This window comes from Colobus angolensis, unplaced genomic scaffold (assembly GCF_000951035.1).
Source record: "Colobus angolensis palliatus isolate OR3802 unplaced genomic scaffold, Cang.pa_1.0 Scaffold250, whole genome shotgun sequence".
Taxonomy (NCBI): Eukaryota; Metazoa; Chordata; class Mammalia; order Primates; family Cercopithecidae; genus Colobus; species Colobus angolensis.
Window position 1 is genome coordinate 645257 of NW_012115711.1, and position 9496 is coordinate 654752.

Genomic DNA, 9496 nt, shown 5'->3' on the forward strand with positions numbered 1-9496 from the left:
ATCATTAGACAATACTGTATAGCAAGAGTGGGGAAGGACTTCACCCTTCCTGTGGGAAGACTCGGCTGCCTTGGGCAAAAATGTATACAAGTACTACAAAAACAGCCACCTAGTGGAGTTCAAACCATATTAAGAAAAATCCATTTAGTAAATTCCCAAAGTTGCAAACCGTGTGGACCCACCCAGAGTCCCACCGGGATTGGACAGCCCCCACTGGATTCTACTGGATATGTGGGCATAGACCTTATGCCAAATTACCCGACCAGTGGGCAGGTAGTTGTGTTATTGGCACTATTAACCATCTTTCTTCCTACTACCCGTAAAGACAGGCGAACTCCTGGGCTTCCCTGTCCGTGCTTCCTGCGAAAAGAGAAGCATAGCTATAAAAAATAAGAAAGATAAGAAATTGCCCCCTGAGAAAATCATACAATATTATGGGCCTGCTACTTGGGCACAAGACGGCTTGTGGGGATACCGGACCCCCATTTACATGCTCAACCAAATCATATGGTTACAAGCTGTCTTAGAAATAATCACTAATAAGACTGGCAGAACCTTGACTATTCTGGCCTGACAAGAAACTCAGATGAGAAATGCTATCTATTAAAATAGATTGACTCTTGACTATTTGCTAGCAGCTGAAGGAGAGGTCTGTAGAAAATTTAACCTTACTAATTGTTGTCTACACATAGATGATCAACAGCAAGTAGTTAAAGACATAGAGATATGACAAAACTGGCACATGTGCCTGTGCAAGTGTGGCATGGATTTGATCCTGGGGCCATGTTTGGAAAATGGTTTCCAGCACTAGAAAGATTTAAAACTCTTATAATACGAGTTATAATAGTAATAGAAACCTGCTTACTGCTCCCTTGTTTGCTGCCTGTACTTCTTCAAATGATAAAAAGCTTCATCGCCACCTTAGTTCACCAAAATGCTTCAGCACAAGTGTACTATATGAATCACTATCAATCTGTCTTGCAAGAAGACATGGATAGTGAGTATGAAAGTGAGAACTCCTACTAATGAGTGACGTTCTCAAAGTGGGGGAATAAGGGAGGAGACCACCCCTCATATTGTCTTATGCCCAATTTCTGCCTCCAAAGAAAGAAGTAAAAACTAAAAGGTAGAAATGAAATCCACAGGCAGACAGCCCAGCGCCATGCCCTGGGCCTGGTAATTAAAGATCGACCCCTGACCTAACCGGTTATGTTATCTATAGATTCCAGACATTGTATGGAAAGGCACTGTGAAAATCCCTGTTCTGTTCCTGTTCTGTTCCGTTCTAATTACTGGTGCATGCAGTCCCCAGTTATGTACCCCCTGCTTGTTCAACTGATCATGACCCTCTCATGCAGACTCCCTTAGAGTTGTAAGCCCTTCAGAGGGACAGGAATTGCTCACTCGGGGAGCTCAGTTGTTGGAGACGTGAGTCTTGCCAAAGCTCCCGGTTGAATAAAGCCCTTCCTTCTTTAACTCGGTGTCTGAGGGGTTTTGTCTGCGGCTTGTCCTGCTACACCAGCTACTCAGAGGCTGAGGCAGGAGAATGGTGTGAACCTGGGAGGCGGAGCGTGCAGTGAGCCGAGATCGCACCACTGCACTCCAGCCTGGGTGAGAGAGTGAGACTCTGTCTCAAAAAAAAAAAAAAAAAAAAAAAACTGTTAGTGGCAGCAAATCCATATGTGTCTGTGGCAATGTTAGATATGAGTTCTAAATTTCTCTTCAAAGAATCATTATGTCAGTATGTTCAATTCTTTGCCTTCTACTTTTAAACTTAACTTCCTTGTAAAGCAACCTTTTTTGATTACTTGCTCCACCCTGACTCATTCCGATTACCTGCTCATTCTCCACCCTGACTCATTCCAATTTCCTGCTCTGCCATAACCATTTTTCCTGCCAAACCACTCACCCCATCACTCTCTTTAAATTAGCCAATTGGAATTAGTTTAGCATATGTGGTCTAACCCTAGCCAATAGGGAAAAGACAGCAGCAGGGGCCACTTGCGTCAGGGATAAGAACCCCTTCCCCTCCCTTGTCCAAGTGTGTGCTCACCATTGCTCCATCTGTAAGGGCGCACCCTTCTGTAGAAGTACATTGCCTTGCTTAATATTAAAAAGAAATTTTAATTTCAAGTGCTATTTCTTTTGTGGTACTGAAACTTTATTTGTAACAGCAACCTCAGTTCTTGCCTCTTTGGAAGAAAGAATTCGACTGAGGGGTACAAGGCAGAGTGAGAGACTGAGGAAAGTTTTAGAGCAGGAGTGAAAGTTTATTAAAAAGCTTTAGAGCAGGAATCAAAAGAAGACGATGTAGCGGGCAACTTGAGAGATCAAGTGTGCATAGTTGACCTTTGATTTGGGGTTTCATACATTGGCATGCTTCCAGGATCTTGCATTCCCTCTCCCCTGATTCTTCCCTGGGAGTGGGCGTGAGCATGCAGAGCAGCCTGCCGGTGCTTGGGAGAGGAGCATGCGCAGTATGTTTACTGGAGTTGTACCCATGCTCGCTTGAGGGATTCTTCCCTTACCAGTCAAATGTACCTAGAAAGTCATATACCTCTTAGTGCGCATGCGTGAGTCCACTTATCCAACTCCTGAGATATTGGGAAGCTGTTGATCATCAGTTTCAGGTTTTTCTATCTATCAGGAGACTGCCTTTCCCTGGCACTGGCTGCAACCAATTATTATTTTAGGGAGATAGTTAACAACCACTTGACTATCACCTGATGGTCACCTGACATTCCTGGTTAGTGGGGAGGAGGCAGGGCCCTCTCCTGCCCTGCTCATGTCTGACTAGCTACCCTACCCTACCGTAACAAAACCACATAGCCTAGAAATATTGAAGACATTAAGAAAAAGGTGTGTCATGAATGCATAAAATACACGTAGATGCTAGTCTGTTTTATCATATACTACCATCAAATATACACAAATCCACTAAAAAATGTTAAAATTTATCACAACTTATGGGCCAGGTGCAGTGGTTCATGCCTGTAATCCCAGTACTTTGGGAGGCTGAGGTAGAGGATTGCTTGAGCCCAGGAGTTTTGAGACCAGCCTGGACAACATAGCGAGACTCTGTCTCTATAAAAAAATAAAAAATTAGCTGGGTGTAGCAAAGAAATATAAAAAATTAGCATGCCTGTAGTCCCAGCTACTCAGGAGGCTGAGGTGAGAGGATCACTTGAGCCTGGGAGGTCAAGGCTGCAGAGAGTGGTGATCAAACCACTGCACTCCAGCCTGGGTGACAGAGTGAGACCCTGACTCAAAACAAACAAACAAACAAACAAACAAAACAAAACAACAAAGCATGCACACAAGCTGGGTGTGGCAGTGCACACCAGTATTCCCAACTACTTGGGAAGCTGGAAAAAAACAAAAAAAAAAAACAAAACTTAGGCACACACTTAAAGACTGTACATGGTACCACTCCCAGTTGAAAGAAATTAAACAAATGTAAAGATGCAGTATTAGATTATAACTGCATAAAACTAACTGTAGTACATGCTGTACTACTGTAATTATTTCGTAGCCTGTTGCTATTGTGATGAGCTCAAGTTTTACAAGTATCTGCTTAAAAGGCTGTGTGACGCCAGTCTTCTCCCCGAGCAGTTCAACTCTCCAGTAAATGGTGTATCTCAGAAAAAGTGATCTCTCACAGTTCTCAAGTATTTGTACTGTGTTTAGTGCAATACTGCAAGCCTTAAATAATACCACAGGACCCATAAAAAGTGCCACTAGTGATGCTGGAAGTGCTCCCAAGAAGCAAAGTCAAGACATTCCAAAAAGTTGAATTGCTTCATATGTACCATGGATTGAGGTCTGCAGCTGGAGTTACCCACCGTTTCAAGATAAGGACCATTGTAAAAAGGAAAAGGAAAATTTTGAAGCCATTGCTGCAGCTTTGGCAGCAGGTGTGAAAACCTTGTGCCTTCTGTGAAATACCTTTTTATCTTGTATTTAAAGTGCAGCTTTTATGTGGGAGTAGGATTGCCATAAGAAAGGCATACCTATAGATTCTAATTCTAGAAAAAGTGAAGTCATTATATGACAACTTAAATAAAGGTGAAGGATCTAAAGCTGAATAATTTAATGCTAGCAAGGATGGTTTGATAATTTTAGAAAGAGGGTTGGCAGCTGGGCACAGTGGCTCACTCTTGTACTTTCCCAGCACTTTGGGAGGCTGAAGTGGGAGGATCGCTTGAGACCAGAAGTTCGAGACCAGCCTGGGCAACATAGTGAGACCTTATCTCTACTAAAATTAAAAAAAAAAAAATGTGCTTGAGCCCAGCAGGTCAAGGCTGCAGTGAACCCTGATAATGCCACTGCACTCCAGCCTGGGTGACAGAGTGAGACCTGGTCTCGAAAAATAAAACTAAAAATGAGAAAGAGGTTTGGTTTAAAGAATGTCAAGATAAGCCAGGCATGGGCAAGCCTGTAGTCTCATCTACTTGAGAGGCTGAGGCATGAGGGTCGATTGAGCCCAGGAGACCAGGAGTTTGAGGCCAGTCTGGGCAACATAGTGAGACACCGTCTCTATAAATAAACAAATAATAAACAGACAAACAAATAAATAAAAAGTCAAGTTAACAAGAGAAGCAGCGGCCGGACGCGGTGGCTCAAGCCTGTAATCCCAGCACTTTGGGAGGCCGAGACGGGCGGATCACGAGGTCAGGAGATCGAGACCATCCTGGCTAACACGGTGAAACCCCGTCTCTACTAAAAAATACAAAAAACTAGCCGGGCGAGGTGGCGGGCGCCTGTAGTTCCAGCTACTCAGGAGGCTGAGGCAGGAGAATGGCGTAAACCCAGGAGGCGGAGCTTGCAGTGAGCTGAGATCCGGCCACTGCACTCCAGCCTGGGTAACAGAGTGAGACTCCGTCTCAAAAAAAAAAAAAAAAAAAAAAAAATCACTGAGGCAACAAGCCTGTAATCCCAACACTTTGGGAGGCTGAGGTGGGAGGACTGCTTGAGCCCAGGAGTTTGAGACCACCCTGGGCAACATAGCAAGACCCCATCCCTACAAAAAATAAAATATTAGCTGGGTATGGTGGTACATGCCTGTAGTCCCAGCTACTCAGGAGGCTGAGGTGGAAGGATGACTTGAGCCCAGGGGGTCAAGCCTGCAGTGAGCTATGATTGTGCCACTGCACTCCAGCCTGGGCCAACAGAGTGAGACCCTGTCTTAATAATAATAATAATAATAATAATAATAATAATAATCACTGAGGAGAAAGGATATCTGCCTGAACAGGTTTCAAATGCAGATGAAAGTGCCCCATTTTGTAAAAAAAGATGGCACAAAGGACATTTATTAGTAAGGAATAGAAGTGAGCAGAAGGATTTAAGGCAGGAAGGGACAGACTCACTCCTCTATTTTGTGCAAATACTACTGGATTTATACTCAGGACTGCCCTTACCTATATAGCTCCTAACTTCCGAGCCTTGAAGGAGAAAGATAAACTACCAGCTGCTGGTCTTTTGGTTGTACAAGAAGGCCTGGGCAACAAGACCCCTTTTCTGGATTGGTTCCATTGATGTTTTGTCTCTGAAGTCAGAAGTACCTTGCTAGCAAAGGAGTGCCTTTTAAAGTTCTTTTGACATTAGAAAATGCCTCTGGTGACCCAGAGCCCCATGAATTCAACACAAAAGGCATTGAAGTGGTCTACTTGCCCCCCAAAACCACATCTCTAATTCAGCCTCTAGATCAGAGAGTCATAAGGGGCTTTAAGGCTATTACACACAGTACTCTAAGGAAAGGATTATTAATGCTGTGGAAGAGAAGCCTGACAGAGGGAACATCACGAAAGTCTGGAAGGATTACACCACTGAAGATGCCATCATTGTTACAGAAAAAGCCATCAAGCCTGAAATAAATCCCTGTTGGAGAAAATTGTCCTGATGTTATGCAGAACTTAATAGGATTTATGACAGCGCCAATCAAGAAAATCACGAGTTTGTGGATATGGCAAAAAGAGGTGATGGGTGAAGAATTTCAGGATATAGAGCTTAGTGAAATTCAAGAGCTAACAGACACCACACCAGAGCAAGTAACAGACAATGTCTTGATAGAGATGAGTGCTTCTGAACCAATACCAGATGATGAGGAAGAAGACATAGAAGCAGTGCCAGGAACCAAAGTGACATAAGACAATCTGGCAGAGGGTTCTGATTACTAAAGAATACTTTTGACTTCTTTTATGATGCGGACCTTACTATGATATGGGCACTGAAACTAAAGCAAATGGTCAAAGATTGGTACCATATAGAAACATTTTTAGAGGCATGAAAAAGCAAAAGTCAGACAGAAATTACAATGTATTTCCATAATTACACCAGTGTGCCTGCCTCTTCTGCTTCCTCTTTCATCTTCTCCACCTCTTCTGCCTCTGCCACCCCTGAGACAGCAAGACCAACCCCTCCTCTTCCTCTTCAGCCTACTCAACAACAAAGATTGAGGATGAAGACCCTTATGATGGTCCACTTCCGCTTAATGAACAGTAAGTCTCTTTTCTCTTCCTTATGATCTTCATAATGTTTTATTTTATTTAGTTTACTTTACTGCATGAATACAGTATATGTTACATATAACATACTAAATGTGTGAATTGACTATGTCAAGGGAGGGACCTGATGGGAGGTGATTGGATCAGGGGGGTGGTTTCCCCCGTGCTGTTCTCGTGATAATGAGGGAGTTCTCACGATATCTGATGGTTTAAAAGTGGCAGTTTCCCCTGAGCTATCCTTCTCTCTCACTCTCTCTCCTACCACCTTGTGAAGAAGGTGCCTTGCTTCCCCTTCACCTTCTGCCACGATTGTAAGTTTCCTGAGGCCTCCCCAGCCATGCAGAACTGAGAGTCAATTAAACCTCTTTCCTGTATAAATTACCCAGTCTCAGGCAGCTCTTTATAACAGCGTGAAAATGGACTAATACGGAAAACTGGTACTGGAAGACTCAGGTACTGCTATAAAGGTAATCTGAAAATATGGAAGTGATTTTGGAAATGGGTAACAGGCAGAGGTTGGAACAGTTTGGAGGGCTCAGAAGAAGACACGAAGATGTGAGAAAGTTTGGAACTTCCTAGAGACTTGTTGAATGGTTTTGACCAAAATGCTGATAGTGATATGGACAATGAAGTCCAGGCTGAGGTGGTCTCAGATGGAGATGACGAACTTATTAGGAACTGGAGCAAAGGTCACTCTTGCTATGCTTTAGCAAAGAGACTAGTGGCATTTTGCCTCTGCCCTAGAGATCTGTGGAACTTTGCACTTGAGAGAGATGATTTAGGGTATGTGGCAGAAGAAATTTCTAAGCAGCAAAGCGTTCAAGACGTGACCTGGCTGATTCTGAACGCCTTCAGTCATATGTGTTCACAAAGAGATTATCTGAAACTGGAACTTTTATTTAAAAGGGAAACAGCATAAAAGTTTGGAAAATTTGCAGCCTGATCATGAAGCAGAGAAGAAAAACCCATTTTCTGGGAAGAAATTCAAACTGGCTGCAGACATTTACAAAAGTGAAGAGGAGCCTAATGTTAATCACCAAGTCAATGGGGAAAATATCCCCAGGGCATGTCTTCACAGCAACCCCTCCCATCACACGCCCAGAGGCCTTTTAGGGAAAAATGGTTTTGTGGGCCAGACCCAGCCCCGCCCGCCCCCCTTGCTCTGCATCCTGAGCATGGTTCGTGCCATGCATCCCAGTCTCTCCAGCTCCAGCTGTGGCTAAAAGGGCCAAGGTATTGCTCCAGCCTTTGCTTCAGAGGCTGCAAGCCCCAAGACTTGGCAGCTTCCATGTGGGGTTGGGCCTGCAGGTGTGCAGAAGACAAGAGTTGAGGTTTGGGGTCAGGCGTGGTGGCTCATGCCTGTAATCTCAGCATTTTGGGAGGCTGAGGTGGGTAGATCGTTTGAAGTCAGGAATTCAAGATGAGTCTGACCAACATGGTGAAACCCCGTCTCTACTACAAATACAAAAAATTAGCCAGGCATGGTGGCATGTGCCTATAATCCCAGCTACTCTGGAGGCTGAGGCACGAGAATTGCTTGAACCTGGGGGGCAAAGGTTGCAGTGAGCTGAGATCGCACCATTGCACTCCAACCTGGGTGACAGAGCGACGCTCAGTTTCAAAAAAAAAAAAAAAGAGTTGAGGTTTCAGAACCTCCACCTGGATTTCAGAGGATGTATGTATGATGACACCTGGATGTCCAGACATGTTTGATCCAGGGGTGGAGCCCTCATGGAGAACCTCTACTAGGGCAATGCAGAGGGGAAATGTGGGGTTGGAGCTCCCACGCAGAGTCCCCCCACTGGGACACTGCCTGGTGGAGTTGTGAGAAGAGGGCCACTGTCCTCCAGGTCCCAGAATCGTAGATCCACTGGCAGCTTGCACCATGCACCTGGAAAAGCTGCAGACAACAATGCCAGCTTGTGAAAGCAGTTGTGGGGGCTGTACCCTGCAAAGCCGCAAGGGAAGACCTGCTCAAGGCCTTGGGAGCCCACCCCTTGCATCAGTGTTGCCTGGATGTGAGACATGGAGTCAAAGGAGATCATTTCACAGCTTTAAGATTTAATGACTGCCCCACTGGGTTCCAGACTTGCGTGGGACCTGGGGCCCTTTGTTTTGGCCAATTTCTCCCATTTGAAATGGGAACATTTACCCAATGCCTATACCCCCATTGTATCTCGGAAGTAACTAACTTGCCTTGGATTTCACAGGCTCATAAGTAGAAGGGACTTTCCCCATCTCAGATGAGACTAAACTCGGACTTTTGCGTTAATGCTGGAATTAGTTAAGACTTTGGGGTACTGTCGGGAAGGCATAATTTGTTTTGAAATGTGAACAGAGACATGAGATTTGGAGGGGCCAGGGGTGGAATGATATGGTTTGGCCCTGTGTACCCACCCAAATCTCATCTTGAATTGTAATCCCATGTGTCGAGTGCGGGACCTGGTGGGAGGTGATTGGATGATGGGGGTGGTTCCTCCATGCTGTTATCATGACAGTGAGGAAGTTCTCATGACATCCAACGGCTTAAAAGTGGCAGTTTCCCCTGTGCTCTCTCCTGCCATCTTGCAAAGAAGGTGCCTTGCTTCTCCTTTGCTTTCTGCTATGATTGTAAGTATCCCGTGGCCTCCTCAGCCAGGCAGAACTGTGAGTCAATTAAACCTCTTTCCTTTAGAAATTACCCAATCTCAGACAGTTCTTTATAGCGATGTGTAAACAGACTAACAGACTGTTTACGTTATTAGTAAGGCTTCTGGTCAAGAGTGGGCTATTAGTTATTTTTTTTTTTAATGGTGTTTCACTCTGTCACCCAGGCTGGAGTGCAGTGGCATGATCTTGGCTCACTGCAACCTCTGCCTCCCAGCACAAGCAATCCTCCCACCTCAGCCTCTTGAGTAGCTGGGACTACAGGTGTGCACCACCATACCCAGCTAATTTTTTTTTGTATTTTTTATAGAAACGGGGTTTCACCATGTTGCCCAGGCTGGTCT